Here is a 17,989-nt window from a genome sequence, read left to right as displayed (position 1 = left end):
GCCATATCTTTTATTTTGCAAGCGTGTACTCGCAAGAATCAGCTATACAATGACTTTACAAAAACGTTTGGTATCGGCAAATTTTCATTTACGTTGTGTTGAAAGTCAGAATACGCTGCAAACAACACCTGATCATACAGCAGAAATTATGACACAAAGTGGTTGTGAATTTGGTTTTGGAACTTGAAATGTCATGCAAAGCACATACAAGAAGCAGGAGTAATGTACTCGGTTTTGGTTTGATTAAAATAACTTTACAAATTTTTTAATTTTTTTTGTACATTGTTATTTTTATTGATTTTAATCAAAATATTTAGTTAGGTAAAGAAATAATTTTGATTTTTCTGCCAAAAATTACGATTAATATTTCAGGATATTTAAAGCCATTTTCATCCGAGCAATGCCGGGTACTCTGCTAGTGATGTATAATGAAATCTTTCACCCTAAGTTGTTACTGTTATAGTTTTTTGGATTATTAACAATGATCATTGCCCAACAAAATTATCAGATGCTTGTTTGTTTAGTTTAAAGCAATGTCACATTGGGTTATCTGTTGTGTCCACCGCGGGGAATTGAACTTTGGATTTTAGCGCTGTAAGTCCGTAAAGTTACCGCTGACCCATCTGGGGGGGGTATTATTTGCAAAGAAGATTCTCTAAGAATATTTTAGACTTATCGTGATGTATCGAAAGATCAAAGGTCAAACTCATTATAAAAGACTAATATATTTCTTACAGTATTAGAAGTTTGAATATACTTGATATTGATTCAAAATAAAAAGTTGTAATGAGATAAAAATAACAACATATTTTAAGGAAGGTTATTTGAATAAGCGTTTCTCATTCATACGTTGACCTTTCATTTTTGTGGCAACGACTCATGGTCTACATTCTAATATGTTATTTTATTTGTATTATTATGCAGGAGCTCCTCATTCTCTCCTATTAAGAAATAATAAGTTTTGATCGGTGTTAGTTCAACATCGATTAATAGCGAAACTTAATCACCGACATTCTTCCTTGTGATTCGTGTCTAAATAATAGACAGACATCAAAATTAGAATGAAAAATTCACATTGAACATATGTTAAAAGCAAATACAATGCTTTAACATTAACGACTTTGCGCAAACGCAGAAAAAAAAAGAAAAATAGATCTTTCAAACAAATTTTCTTTGGGATTGAAATGTGCTCGGATTTATTTTATGTCATCATCAATCATGTCCCTAAAATTGAGTGACTGGTTTATTAATAATGTTGAAATATAAGATAAGTTGAACTAATACACTAGCGCTGTTTATTATTGTTAATTTAAAGCCAGAGGGAAAGCGATTAGGTCATAGTATCCGCCTTGTCCCCCTTTTATTTCTGAAGTAATTCAAGCTTAACTAGATTGTAGTCACATACAGCATATATTCACAAGCTGTGAACTTTGAGAAAACAACAAAAACGCCAACTGTTGGTGGATGTTATTGAACGTAATTAATCTAATATCGTCATTAGAAAAAGAACCTATCATCCATATAATGGTGTGACGAGCTGCTTTAGTCTGCGTTAAATTGAATACATAAAAAAATTAAATTACAACTTTAGACTATTTATCAATGTCTAAAAGATGCTATGTTGAGTATAAACGTTATTTAATATGGCTGTTTTATTGTTATAATCACCAAAATTTACAACTTTCACTGTAACGTGAAATCCTGCGTTCTATATACGTTGAGGCGTGCCCCACTACTTGTTTCAAATGTAACATTCATATTCAAATATTCTAGATCTTTAGGTGGATCAGCGATAAGTTTACGGACACTAAAATCCGAGGTTCGTTTCTCCGCGGTTGACAGAGTGCAGATAGCCCGTTGTATAGTTTTGCACCAAGAAAACAAAAACAAAATAACAGTTGTTAAGATGTATACGCCTTTTACAAGGCTACAAAGAATAATTACAATTATATTTGTCATAAGAACTTAGTATTAGGCCTATTACATTTTTAAACACTACATTCTTAATCTAGTCACCTAGGGCATTTCAGGAATTAGAAGAGTATATAATAATATTATTCCAAGCACATTATATTTGTCATATCCATGTGACGGATTTATTATTCTATATATATTTCAATATCGATGTTTGTTTAAATTAAATTTATATTTAGAAATGTACATAACATATTCTGTTAAATATGTATTGCGAAACTCCCGCATATTCTCTAAAGTTGTAGAAGATTTTCGAGTGTAAGAATCAACAATATATTTGTGTACGTAAACGCTAGTGTTAGCGTCAGTATTGTTACATAATCTGAATTTTCGAGAAACGCTCCTCACGCCCATAAATATAACCAATTATAAGTCTTCAGACTTACCGTTGAGTCACCGAGGGGCTCTAGTACATGAAGCTTCTAGATTTTACCGAGGCCTTAACATTCTTGAAATTTCTAGATCTGGTGTCATCATAGCATCATGACATGTTCCCTCAAGCAAACAAACATCTAAATTGAAATAATCAAAAATATAATGTACAATGATATGTTTGAAAGTACAAGTATAATGTTCACTTCTTTCATTATATTTATGAAGTTTCATTTGTTTAATTGTTACAATTCAAGCACTGTTAGTAGTAACTTGTCCACTTAAAGTTTTAAATTTCATGTCTAATTTTCATTAACAATTCTACTAACTAGTCTTACAAGGAACATTAAGTATTTAAATTAATCCAATATTTGAGTACATTTCTATTTATTACTACAAAAAATTCTAGATTTAATATACTTTCATTTTATTAAATGTACTTCTATGACTTTAGCTGATAATTAATGCTCGACCAAGCAGGTATATATATATTAATTTATAATTTTTTGCATACTAACATTGTTGAGGTTTCATACTGGTTTTTATTTCATTTTCAACTTCTAAGAAGGTGGTGTCAACACTTAAGAACTTAAAAACAAATTTAACTCTAAGAATAAAAAATACGTATCTTTAATTTATCATTATAAGTTTCAGTATTTAGTTTGTTCCATACAACCCCTAAGAAGCTTTTAAAAACATAATATAAACACCTAAATTTATCTACCTATATTAAGTACTACGGTATTCTCAATATTTACTCTGTCTGAAATACCATACAATATTGATTTTAAAGGTAATTTTATACGCTACTTTTCTCTTTGAATATGTTAAATAAATCTTTCTAAAATAGTAACGGAAAATAATAATAAAAAGAAATCATGATAAATATGTACCATGGTTCTCAGATCCTTATATGCGAGACATATTAATTCTTCAACGTTACTATAGAATATTTTAGTTTTTGTATTTTCGCATTTTTCTTAATCGCGAAGTATAGCTGTATGCAGTGCTTATTTTACTATACTTACTGCATATATATAATATAATTTTCTCACTGTGATGTTTAGCCACAAACATATGGATGTCGAGTTGGTAAACAAACTAATAAAATATTTTTTTAAGAAAATAAGTTAAGCAATATGTAATATTTCAGAAACTAATAAAAAATAGGTGAATGTGAAAATATCCTTATGGATTTGAGTTTAATATAAATGTTAAAAAATATCTTAAAACTGTCGATGAGCTGATTTATGGCTTTTACAGTATGAATTAAACAACCCAAGATCACGTTAACTGACACATAATTTTCTGAAATAATTTCTCTGAGTTAGTCTCTTGTAGATTTTTATGAAAGTTAGATATTACTGGTCTATCTTCGAAGTCATAGCCTACATTACTTTAATTGTTTAGTTGTTAATTTTGGTTTTTAACACAACACTTTACTTGGTAAGTATTTTATGGGTACCTTATATTATATAAGTGTTTTATGTCTCAGTGTGAATGAGTGTTAATTTGTAGTGGGAAGTCAGTGTCAAAAATAGGAAAGTATGCAATAAAAAGTGCCAATAGACGAGGATATTGATGGTATGTTTACAAGCAGTTAAGACATGAGGCTATTCATCAAGATTATATCAATCTATTGATAAACATTTATGTTGTCTTCTAACAATTATTTTAACTAGCGTTTAAAGTTTAAAATTACAATACAAGCTCAGAACGTTTCAATAGTGCACGATCTTTCTTATTAAGTACTATATTATGTAACAATGTTCATATTAAGATACATATTAAGAACAAAGAAAGTACAAGAAACTGTACCTTGAAAAGTGTAGAAAACTCTTGTTTCATTACGCAAGGACAACGATTATTGTCTTAATGTGGTATACACTTTACACACTATAATTACATAATAAATTTCTCGTATCTTCAGGCTGTTTCTAGTTATTCTATTAACATAGTTTTTGTTCACAAACTTATGCAGTTGCAGTGAAACATATTTTGTCTTAGTTCCCCCTGAGTGCAAGGTTTAGTCGCATGGCAAAAATGCCCAAGTCTTTTATGTACTGAACAAAGAACTTATTTTCGGCTATATTTTGTCTCGCAATATTGAATTCTATTGCTGTCTTATATAAATATTAGGAGCTTTCCATCATTTCAGAATTAAGTATTAAATATTGTTTTGCCTGCTATCAACAATAGAAAGTTAAGTGTATTGTACAAATATTATATGTAAATGGGGGCGTTATAAGTGATGATCAATCCCACTATTAGTAGTCCAAGAGTTGGTGGTGGGTGGTGTTGACTAGCTGCCTTCCCTCTAGTCTATCATTGACAAATTAGGGACGGCTAGCGCAGATAGCTCTCGTATAGCTTTGTGCGAAATTCAGAACAAACCGAAACAAACAGAGATATCATTTGGTCTAGTTTCCATATATTAGATAATAAAACTGTGGTGCTAAACTAAAACATAGATGGTTTAAAGTTTTCAACCATAACGTATGAAATATATGAGCATTATGCTTAATTCTGAACGTAGTTACCTTCTATCTTGAATGGCATCACATTTTTACACGAAAGAACAATTACTTACTACGATTTTTACTTGGACGTTTATCCGTCCTATAAATATAACTTTCTATGTTTACAAAACAAGGAGACATTTTGGGGTTTGGAGACAGAGAATACTTCATAGATCAAGCGTTACTGATGTTAGCTTCTTTGGTTGTAGTTAAGCACAAAGCAACAAAATGGGCTATCGGTGCTCTGCCCACCACAGGTATCAAAACTCGGTTTCTAGCTGGTTTGAGCCATCCGTCAACTTTAAGATTGGTAAGGTTTTGTCATTATATCACGCAATTTAGATATTATATACTGAGAAAATTTATACATGACATAAAATAACTTTTTAAAAGTCTTCTCAGCCTAATTTTAGGTGTTAAAGTTATATCATTGACTGGATTTTGTTTGGACAAATAAAACTTTATATGTTTACAAAAATAGAAAGATATTTTGGGGATTGGAGACGGAGAATACTTCGTAGATCAAGCGTTACTGGTATTAGCTTAGCTTATATATTTAATTCTAATAATGGATTCATATCCATACATTTGTTTCAAGAAAGGCACAATGTTCGTAAAATTTTTCTAAAAGAAAAAAGTAAAGATTATAAAGCATCCTGCATTATGTATATATATATTCATTCAATTACACAAATGTAGGCCAATTTCCATACCTTTTCGCGTATAAAGGACTCTTATTTAGCCTCCCATTTTTATTAATGAAACATACGTGATTAATGATACCACGTAAAGTCATGTCCGTTGAGATTGTTTCCTGCCTCTCAGAAATATACGTAGCCGTTTTATTCTATTGGATCCTTTCAACATGGTTACTTCTAAATTTTGGCTATATAAAGTTCACCAAACGGGGTAATGTTTCTTTTTTTTCCCCTCTTATTCTCTCATTTTTGTTTAACAAAGATTGTGTTCGAGTAGGGAAGTTTGACTTCCAAGCTGGCTTCATTGGAATTTCATTGTTTCTCCTCGGGTTCTGACTGTGCTCATGTAACAGCTGGTCTGATACGAAAAAACTAAAACAAAGCTATAATGAAGATCAACACAAAGTCACGCTTAATAATTCAACGATAGCCTGGATTCTGTTGTTGTTGTTTTTCATAAGCTGAATAGAAATAGTGCAGCGATGTCTTGATTCAGTTGTCCCGCCTGATATTAATTTGTTCTGACGGATGATTTGCTATGAATGACGGCGCCTATTATATTGCTTTTGAAATTTTTAGCAAAAGTTTTACAAAATAAGCAATCACATAGACATTATTAACTTTGAATATATTCTAAAGAAAAGTGTAAGCAAATCAATTTCACAATTCTCGCAAAGGGAGATTCATTAGAAGCGTTGAAAATCCTTCAAAATGAATGTAAGCGATCCTGTTATTTTGTAGTAAATGTTTAAATTACCACCAATCTCTAGTTCAAACTGAAACGGTGAGCGAGAATATAATAGTAGTGACTTCGGACTTTAAAAGTTTAAGCAGTGAAGTTTAGCCACGTGATTAATTCCTGAGGCACAAAAATGCTTTTACTCAACTCAACTAACATCTTTAAATGTATATTCTTTATTGCTTTACTTTTATTGGCTAAATTTATAAAAGTAAACAGAAATTTGATCAAAAATTTTGTCCAGAATATGTTTTAAAAATCAAATAATATAACGTTTTGCCGGGCTTAATCTTGACGTTTATAGGAAATTCAACATTTTTTCCCCCTTTTTTGATAAAACACATCTTATTACTTCACTGTATTTTGGAACATAAGGTAAACAAAAAACAGAAAAGTTTCCGTGTAGCTTGGAATATAAAGTAAACAACGAGCAGGGAAGTTTCCATGTAGCTTTGAATATAAAGTAAACAACGAACAGTGAAGTTTTCATGAAGCTGGGAACATGGGCCAAGTAAAAAACACATTGAAGTTTCCGTGTAGCTAGGAACACAAAACAAATAAAAACACTGAAGTTTCATGTAATAATGGCACAGTGGATACCATGGACATCCCTCGTCACGGTCTTGAAGGCAGCAGAAACTTAAGCTACCACTTGGTCAAATACAGAAAAATATTACAATGTTAAATTCCCCTGTGAAATTTATATCTAGTAAGAATTTGAAATATTTTATTTCAAATTAACATAGCCTTGGCAAAATGCATCTGTAGAATAGACTGCTCACGTTTTGATGATTTTTACTTTGGAGAGGCGAAGAGGGAGTTAAACGTGCTAACTATTATATATCTTTGAACCTACAAGAAGAAAGTTGTTCATGCTCAGGCTTTAGCTTATGAACAAGATGAAGCAAAAAGAAAAAAATTATTCAAAAACATAAGCCGGACATCAATAAACATCCAGAGGCCTTTCTCAATTTGTCAGGTGGATCGAGTAACTCAGACCTCATTGGCTGTTCTTAGCAGTTATTGATTTATTTTAAACGTTTTTATAAGTGTGTGTGTGTGTTTATTGTTGCTTGTAATCTCTTGATCCCAAGTGTAATCCAGCAAAACGTTGCACATATCTTATTCTGTTGCATCCTAAATTTCGTTGTTGAAATTAAGGTTATAATCTTCATATTGCGACACCTCGTTTCAATAATTTGTTTTCCTTGAGTTGTTGTTACAATTCTATTAGAGGTTTTTTCTTTACTCTTTCTAATATTAACCCTTTCTCATTATAAAATTGATACGTGTCAGAGATTTTCCTTTAGTTATCATGTCGTTTCTACAAGTTGGAACTGATAAAGAACTGCACACTTCATTTTATTCTTTATACAAAATATATATACACAATTACTTACACATAATTCTTCGCATAGGGCAATGATTTATGATAAGTAATAGAAGCTCAGCACATCTAAACTATTATGATCCCATCTACTGAAATATTCACCGTTAATCCAAGAACTAGTAACTTTGTGATGCTTCGTTTTCATGTACTTAAATTTTACGTTTGTGTTCGATAAGTATTCTATCAAACAAACAATTTCTTCTTTTTTTTTTAAGTTTCGTGAATTATAAATCTAACTAGGGAAAAATGAAAGATAACTGCAATAAAAATGACCACAACGAAATAAAGTTTATAACAATTTTTATTGCATCAATACATTTAAATCTACTAATCAATACTTGGCAATACGACAGAGATATTCAACCACATATAAAAAAATTTGTTTTGTATCATTGAAAGAATGTCTGCTTCTAAATATATGGAAGTCAATATTTCACCCTGAGCTCAAAACATTAACAATCTTACGAAAGAAAGCAAAAATAGTTATTAACTTCAGTTCATTGATATACAAAATTATTGAACAAACATAGCTTTTTGGATACCCCAACTAGAACTATTAAATAAACTGCTTAGTGCCCATACAACGAGTTTCTTTTCAATAATTAGATATCTTTGTAATTGACAGATTATGTAATAAACAATAAAAATTATGTTTGCCAATTTAATCAGCATTTCACTATCAATTCTGAGAGTGTTACGTGAAATTAACTTACATAAATTGCATCACTTGTATGAAAGTTTCGTCTCAATATTCTCAGCCTTTTAAATTAATTTGACTTTATTCATTATCTTGAGTCATCTGTGCGAAACCAGTAATGTAAATAGAAAATTAATGAATGTTCCTCTTTACAATTTTTGGATAGAATTTTCATAATGTGAAAACATAAATTAATGGCTTTTAGCTAAGTTAAAAGTTAAATTTCATTAAGTCACAGCTATTATGTTATCAAACAAGGGAAAATATAAAATTCAAACGAAGTTTCTAGCATGAGAAAGTTTCGTAAAGAATCATAATCTGAAAGTTACAACCTTTTACACATTTTGTGTTTTTGTTTTTCAACGCGAATAAATTGATATTTGTGCTAGATCATAAAGTGAAATTAAATGGAATCTTTCAATTACAAAACCAACAAACAGTTAATTAAGTAAAATGTACTGGTATTAAATTTCATTTAAGAAATTATTAGAGTTATTAATTCATATAAAGCTGTGCAGTATTTTATCTGATTTAACTAACCATTAAAAAACAACTACCTAAGACGCTTTGAGTAACCACCAGGTAGTCTGATTATATGTACTATGGCCTCAGCTAATGAAATCACGACAGACATGGCAAATGATCTGTTTAATTTCGCACTCTAGCACAACTAAAGAAATATTAGTTCACAGTTGCAACAGGTTCACATTTTAAACTAGAGAAAATAAATACCGTAAAAGCGAAAACCAAAAAAGCTATTTGTCTAGAATAAATAGATTGAAGGTAGGTCAAAAACACAAAATACTTTATCTCTAGCATAGGTATACTGAGGATAAGTCAAAAACACAAAATACAGCATTTTTAGCATAAATAACCTCAAAGTAAGCTAAAAACCCAACTAGACTGAATGTAAGTCAAAAACACGAAATACTGTATGTCTAATACAAATAGACTGAAAGCAAGTCAAACATACCAAATACTACACAAAATACTGTATGTTCATCATAAATAGGCTGAAGGTAAACCAAAAATATAAAATACTGTACATACAACATAAATAGACTGAAGGTGACTCAGAAACACAAAATATTGCATGTCCGACATAAATGAATAAAGGGTAAGTCAAAAACATAAAATACTGCATGTCTAATACAAATATGTTGAAGGTAAGACAAAAACACAAAATACTACACGTTCAGCATCAATAGACTGAAGGTAAGTTAAAAACACAAAATACTGCATGTCTAATATAAATAGACTGAAGTTACGTCAAAAATACAAATTCCAGCATAATTGGTTTGAATATAAGCCAAAACACAAAATATTGCATGTCTAGCATAAGTAGCTGAAAATTAAGCAAAAACTGAAAATACTGCGTGTCTAGGAACAATAGTACGAAAGTAAGCCAAAAACATAAAAATACTCCACGTCTAACATAAGTAGGCTGAAGGTAAGCCAAAAACACGAAATACTGTATGTCCAACGTAAATAGACTGGGAGAGACACCAAAACATGAAATACTACATATCTAATATAAATAGACTGAAGGTAAATCAAAAACACAGAATACTGCATCTCTAGAATAAATAGACTAAAGACGAGTCAAAAACACAAAATACTGCAAATGAAGTCAACTCAAAAACATAAAATACTACATGTCTAACATAAACAGACTGTAGGAAAATGAAAACACAAAATACTGCATGTCTAACATAAATAGACTGAAGGCAAGTCAAAAACACAAAATACTATATAGCTAGAATGAAAGTGATTCAAAAACACAAAATACCTCATGTCCAGGCAAATAAAATGAAGTTAAAATAAAAGCACAAAATAATGCATGTCTAGCATGAATATTCTGCAAGTTAAAAACACAACGTATTACATACCTAAAATAAATCGAATGAAGGTAAGCCAAAAACACAAAATACCTCATGTCTAGCATAAGTAACTTGAAGGTAAGTCAAAAATACAAAATACTGCATGTCCACCATAAATAGACTGAAGTAAGTCAAGAACACAAAATACTTCATGCCTACAATAAATAGAATAAAAATAAGTTAAAACAAGAAATACTGCTAATATTCTAAGGGTAAGTCGAAAACACGCAATACTGCATGTCTAATATAAATAAACTGAAGGTAAGTCATAAACACAAAATATGCATCTTTACCATACATAGACTGAAGGCAAGTCAAAAACGCAAAATACTGCGTCTCTAGAACAACTAGAATGAAGATAAGTCAAAAACAAAATACAGCATTTCTAGCACAAATAGACTGAAAGTAAATCAAAAACACAAAATACTTCATGTTCCCCATAAATATACTGAAGGTAAGTCAAAAACACACAATGTATTATAAAAAGAAGAATGCTTCCTAAATCACAAACTTAGTAGCCATAACATGATTCTTGGGTGTAAACGAAGCTCTTCAAATATAGCAGAACATGTGTAGAAACCATGTAGAGTACTATATGATAATGTATATGTAAAGCATCGTATAAATCTAATGAACGATCACGTGTACCTTAATTCGAGTCAGGATGTATTAGTAAGTAGAAGTCTAACGCACTGAAATTAATATGAAATTTATTAAATCTGGCTGTTTCGAAGTGTAAGTCTAGTGTATGGTTTCCAGGGTTGCTACAAATTAAATTGAGCATTTTTTTGATTAATTGTTTAGCTACGTCAGGTAAATTCATTTAACTTCTTACACAAGAATTTCAACAAGCAGCATTGCACTTACCCTTCAGAAAAGTCACACAAATCAAGCTAAAGCGAAAGTTTAAATAACAAATTGACATACTTTTTAACTTAATACTTTTATGTATATTTAACTGTTTCTTCGCAAAACGCCAAAATTCATTTGATATCTTTCCATACGCAACCATTAGCTAAAATTATAACACAACATAAATTTAGCATTTTCTCCTACCCTTCATACGTTTTTGTAAAGTGAATGTATTACATGACTCATCCTAATAACATTTAATCGGTTTTCTTAAAACACTATCGCAATACGGGCTAAAAAATAAAAACAATTAAATTTAATGAAAACAAATTAAATGTTGACACAAATTGGCGAAGGTGGTTAAAAAGGTAAATAAGATAAATTATTTGAGGTTTAATAACTAGAAGGTGATATATTATGATACTGTTTACACTGGAAATATACCATGACGTTATCCTATATTTATAATTCAAGAACCTTACCCTTTTTTGCTTTAAATAGTTTGTTTTGTAACGTATAAAACACAATCAAAATGATATGTTGATTCTATTTTCGTTTAAGTACTAAAAAAGACTTTTGATACTTTTATCCAGTAATATTTGAGCAATTTGTAACTTTATTTGTAAAAAAGGATTGAATAAATAATATTTTATCACTTTCAAGCTCCAGTAGAGATTGTATCGTTAGAACTATTTTACTCAACACCTATAATTAGTTTAAAACAATGAAACGCAGTTAGATTAATTCACATATACACGTATATAAAAACCAGGAAAAAATACATATCAATATTTACTTGAAACATTATTGTACTATGATATTCCTTTACAATTAAGTATACATCTAGGTTTTCCTCAGAAGATAGCTAGATTTAATATAACAATTTTCTTTCATTAAAGATTATGTATTGAAACATCATAAATCTCGTTCATATATTTATTTCAAATGTACTATTATGTTATGTAAGAAATATTTCCGATAAAATCAATAACTTCTATATTGAAAGATAATTTTTCCAATAACTTTGTGCAAAATTATGCTGGTTCGTTTATTTTTTTTTAATTTCCTATTTAAATGCAAATAACAAAGAAGATGTATTATTATTTTTTATACTATATGTATGTAGATACATATAAATCTGATAGAACTTTTTACTGAAAACGGTGAGAAAGGATGTTCGTATTTGCACTTTAATAAATAGGTCATGATAATTATACAGGACTTCATAAAGTTAAGTGTGCAAAGCATGAAATTACTTCTTTTAATTCAAATTCCTCCTATGGAACTTATCATACAACAGCAATAATAATTCATGATTGTGTGGCAGCTAAGCATCGGTAGAATTATCGATGTATTGCTGTCTATGATGATGATGATGATGATACAACAGTAGCACGTACTGTTTAAAATTTCTTCTCATGATAGAACGTTTGTTGTTCTTTGATATTTACAATATAAAGTGTGATACAAAGAACGTAACCTCGATACAGAAAAGTTAAATAAGAATATATGACAAGGTTTATTAAGAGTGTAATATTTTAGATATTTGCTGAAAATGCACAGATTTATACAAATGATATGTATGCGTGATATGGCATCATTTACGGACAGACAAGTTAGACGAGGTCTAAAAAATGCTGCACGATTTTCTAACGTCTAAATATTGTGGTTTCTTGTATTCTAAATTGGAGTGGCAAACTATAATCTTTGTCAAGTTTCAGGCGCGAAAGAAAAATCGTTAAATATCCTTTCGGCTTCAATATATGTTGATGGTGAAATTCAGGATGAATCAAAGTAATCGTAGTTTAAATAGTTCTATAATAGTCAATGTTCACCATTATGAGCGAATCAGTTACAATAGGCGTCAATACTACAATTAAATAAGGCGGAAAGTTACTCTGACTGACTTAGTAAATTGTTGTAAGTATAAGTTACCAGTTACTAAAGAGTCACAGTATAAAGAGAATAATTTATGATTTCACGTTTCTTTCCAATAGATTTTGTTTCAACGTTTTTTAATGTTAAAGTATTTTATCAACTAAATGTTTTCATTTCATATGCACAATGGAGTGCATGAAACAATGCACAAATGACACAGTCACGAGCATCCTGTTTAATATGAAGTTGAAATGGCAACCAAATGTTTTTATACTAGTTTTGTTCGCGTCTTCATTAATTTTATGTAATATTCAAACCATTGCTTTATTGGAAATTTACACTCAAAAGCCAATACCAAACAATGCAAATATTCTAATACTCATACATTATATAAAACACTGGGCTTATATGAAATGTGATATGCTTAACAATTCTCAACTACATATTCAAAATTTTAATATTACTTATAATATTAATGAGAACTGATCTTTCTAACGACAACCACCTAATGATTGTTATTAAATACTATAATTTAATTACTTTTTCATAACGAAGATCTGATTGTTAAAACAGTCTAATATATTTATTGGACCTGTGGTATGTTAATTTATGATGATGTTCAAACTAAGATCATTATAAATTATGACGAAAGAGACAGTATTTATAAATATTCAGGCGAGGAATCACACAGGGAGATACTGTATTTCCTAACCTATTTCATGTGGCAATATAAAAGTATTTTATAAATTATACTGGGATAAAAGAAGTCTTGGTTTAAATGGGGTAAATTACATAGCCTTAGATATGCTAATGATATAGTAATGATAACTTGCTGCCAAAGAGCGAAAAAACAGAAAGTAGTTGGTTTCGATTGACAATGAACATGTCAAAACAAAAGTGATGTTTAATGAATGTTGCAAAAAAAGAAACAATATTGTACAAGGAAAAACAGATCGAGGAAGTTGGTATGTAAAAATACCTCAAGAAATTATTTTGAACGGAAGCTAGGAAGAAGAAATCCAAAGGGCAATAAGAGTCAACTGGACAGAATTTAGCAAATTGGGTTATGTTCTACGTGAAATGAAAATTTAAATAATTCTAGGAAGGAAATTGTTTAACTACTGACTTGCGGAAGTGAAACCTTGAGACTGAATGGGGAAATGAAGTAAATATTACAAATACTTCAAAAAGCTGTGGAAAGAAATATACCAGGAACTATAAAACTCTATCTATAAAGAAACAGCTAAATGGAAGAGAGAACTGGAGTTGGAGATGTTGTAGAGACAGTTTTAAAAAATGTAGAATGTTGGAGATGGGCAGGACACATAGCTAGACAAGAGGAAAGTATATGGAGACGGAAGGCGACAATATCTCAGCCAAATGACAGGAAAAGAAAAAGAGGAAGGCCAAGACAGAGATGGAGGGATCAACTAGTACAACATTTTAGAGCGACATGAGATATGGATCAATGGAAGGACGTTCAAAGGGAGGCTATTGCTTAGATAAGGGAATAAAATGGTTGAAGAAGAAGTGATATGTTACTACAATTTAATGATGACTAATTCCACATGGTCATTATTTGGAATATCATATCTATTGATATTCCAAACAACAATCATGTGGAATTCAATTGGTCATTCTGGTTGGTTGATTCACAGTGTATTAACTTGATCAGTTAGTAATGAAGCAATAGAAACTGTTTTTTTTTATATCATAATTTAATTACCTGTTAGAAATTAATATCTGTTTGTTAGAATAATTTGGTATATTTATTAGATTTGTGATATGTTATGACGAGTCATTAATAAAATAGTCAAATGTAAGTATAATATCGATTATTATCTAACAAAGCGAAAAATATTTATGTTCCAAAACACATCTAATAAATTAACATCATGATAGTTAATTACAAAAGTATAACTGTCATTAGAAATATGATAATACAATGATCAGTGAATAAAGTCCTCGAAGTGAAAGCTGTGCAGGAACGATGACGACCAACTAGAGATGTTCTCTGACGTAGAAGTGCAGAACAATAAAAAATACATAAATCTTTCTGTAACCAAAAAGCAGGAAATGATAAAGAATATTAATAAAATAGTAGAAATATTTTCACCTTTGAGAGTTTCCTATTAAGTAATACATCAGATTAAAAGTTTTATTGCTGCTATTGTTATTTGTAATTGTTATCTTTGCTTTATTCTTTAAATCATAAAATAGTATTAAATGAGAATAATTAAACTCTGAATTAACGTAACTTCATTGATTCGCATTAACATATAATGTAGATCCATTGCATTTATCTTGACAACGTAAATATAGTCTCTATTAATTATTACTTCATTGTATAATTTAACTTTGAGGTTTCCAACTTTCGAGTGCTATTTGAAGAAATGCAAGCTTTTCAGTTGGTTGTTTCTGAAATTTGTGTTTATTTGCAAAACGTTTTGACTGTTGTTGCGATCACTGTCTTGTACATAAAGCATCAGATAGTGCACTGTATGTTAAATAATTCAATATAAAAGACCACGTTTCAGTTGACTTAGACCATCTGGCTCTGCCACAGGCAGATACACCATAGTTCATTGACTTTTATTCCACCTCAGACAGCCTTTTAACCGATTCATATAATATAAATCCTCACTGTGTGCGTATTGAATAATTTAGTGTGGTTGTGAGTTATTCCAGACACATTCGAACTGTGAAACATTCGGTTTTTGTTTGATTATATGCTCTGTTTGTTATAGCATTTCAATTTCATACTTTAGCTTCATCCTTTGGAAGAAAGAACTGATCTAGTCGGGTGCGGTTTTAACACACTGTCCGTGTCTTCTAAAACATCATTAGAGCAGCATAGAGATGATGCGTTTTTCTAATTAGTCTGTTTTGTTTTGGATATTCGCGCTAAGCTACACAAGGACTACATGCGCTAGTCTTCCTCAATTTTAAACTGAGAGACTAGCGGGACAACAGATAGTCAACAGGAACCACCGCCAACTGTTGGGTTTCTCTAATCGAATGTAATAATTGGATTTGACAGTCACTTTTATAACGTACTCAAGCCTCTAAAGTGCAGAGCGTAATTTATTTATATATATATATATATATATTCGGCGTTGGGTTCACAGTACGACACGTTAACCACTCGCCCACGCCCGACCCAACTGCATTGGAAAATATTAGTAAAAATACCTAAATATGTAAATTATGTTTACATAGTTTACCTCTTTGTAATTTTCCAAGCACTCACCGTTATAGAAATAACAATCCATAAAGTTTAGAATATCTTCTAAAATCCTTCTTTTATTTCATCGGGACCGGTGCCATATTTCTCCAAATTATCGGAAGTTGAGCGTTCTGGATGCTGAAATGTGAAAAAATGACGTAATTATGACACACATTCTACCTAAAAATAACTGGTCCAGAAATCAAATGTACATACACAGGTTCCACACACAATGAAGTAAAACGAACTTTCAACTACCGTAACGTTCTTTATCATAAAATAAGACCTTAAAGTAACAGGTTTGGAATTCCTTGAGTTGAATACAATGTCGTGATCACACGAAAAAGATATCTTTTCTAACTCCAAAACTTAGGAAAGGAGGAAATCGTTCAGTAAGTAATATTAAATCGAGTCATCTATGAACAAATTAACGAATGTTAAATGACATGATAAAAACGTGTTAATTTGTTTCACAAGTTTTGAGCACAACTACACAGAGGCTATAAACACAAAACGTGTTAGGTTTCAGTTAGTAACTGTGAAACCAAACGTAAGCCAAACTGATAACGGAAAGTAGAACAACACACCTACAATAGGACAAACATAGGATACATGTTAAAATGGTTCTTTGGTTAAATAGAAACTAGATGTTAGTTTCGTTACCACGTATGTGACTTCCGCAATCTTTCGTTAAGGACTTTGTAAATCAGATTTTGTAATTAATGATTAAGACGTTCCTTTAACTGTATTATATTAAACTTGTGGTAATTTGTTACATATTCGATTGGTAGGATATAACAACATCAGGTTCTATTGATGTGTAAAAGAATAATGTTTATTTTAAACTTCTTTCTTGTACATGTATAGACGAATTTTTCTTTCACCTACGATCATATTCCGAAAGGTATATTCCTTTGTAACCAAAGGTTACACATTCACGTCTTCCATTTTGACGAATTTACGGAAAATGAAATGAAAGAGGAAAATACGAACAAGTACTGGTCTTGATGCCATATAACAACGCTTAACATCTATACACAATGTCTACCAAACACATACCAACGATTACCATACGAACAAATACTGCATTTTCGATGACGAGGAACCCACTTTGAGTCTAATAATGGTTGGAGACGGCTTGATTGGGTAATGAAGAAAAACTTTAATATACGTTTAACATAACAGCAAATGTACAACATTTCGACCTGATGATGACAAAACCTTGTCGAAACGCTGTACATTTGCTGTTATGTTAAACTTATATTAAAGTTTTTCTTCATTACCCATTCAAGCCGTCTCCAACCATTATAAAACTGCATTTGATGTCATATAACAACGTTTAACACTTATATATAATGTCTACTAAACACATACCAACGATTACCAAATGTGAAACACATATTTCGATATTTTTAACCAAGTAACAACACTCTCCACAAACATATCAACAACGCAGAAACATATGCAACAGATGCGTACGCATACAATATAGTTAAACATTTATTTACCACTTCCACTTATGATTATGTCATAACATTTACAACTAATTTACGAACAATTCTCTGATAAACAATAACTATTACTATAATTATAGTATTTTGGCACTTGTGTATAAAGTTAAAATCATAAATAATATTCAACGTTAAACTGGTACACAGTTAAAAATATTTTATTTAGGCCTATCTATGACCTTCAAAAAGTTGACGACTCTACATTTTTCGACGCCACAACGCCATTCTCAGGAACATCGAAAAATGTAGAGTC

At 30.5% G+C, this 17,989-nt stretch overlaps 1 long non-coding RNA gene across 1 annotated transcript; it reads right to left on the bottom strand.

Annotated features, from left to right (window-relative positions):
• Window positions 1–7,975: 7,975 nt before the first annotated feature.
• On the bottom strand, window positions 7,976–16,751 carry LOC111083207. The gene is made up of 3 exons (XR_002608880.1): window positions 16,484–16,751; window positions 16,250–16,363; window positions 7,976–15,055 (listed from the first exon to the last, which is right to left on the bottom strand). It is a non-coding gene; the product is annotated as an uncharacterized LOC111083207 (long non-coding RNA).
• Between the last annotated feature and the right edge of the window lie 1,238 nt (window positions 16,752–17,989).

This window comes from Limulus polyphemus, unplaced genomic scaffold (genome assembly GCF_000517525.1).
Source record: "Limulus polyphemus unplaced genomic scaffold, Limulus_polyphemus-2.1.2 Scaffold137, whole genome shotgun sequence".
Classification (NCBI taxonomy): Eukaryota; Metazoa; Arthropoda; class Merostomata; order Xiphosura; family Limulidae; genus Limulus; species Limulus polyphemus.
The sequence above is the reverse complement of the archived record's forward strand: the minus strand, read 5'-3'. Positions and strand labels throughout refer to the sequence as shown.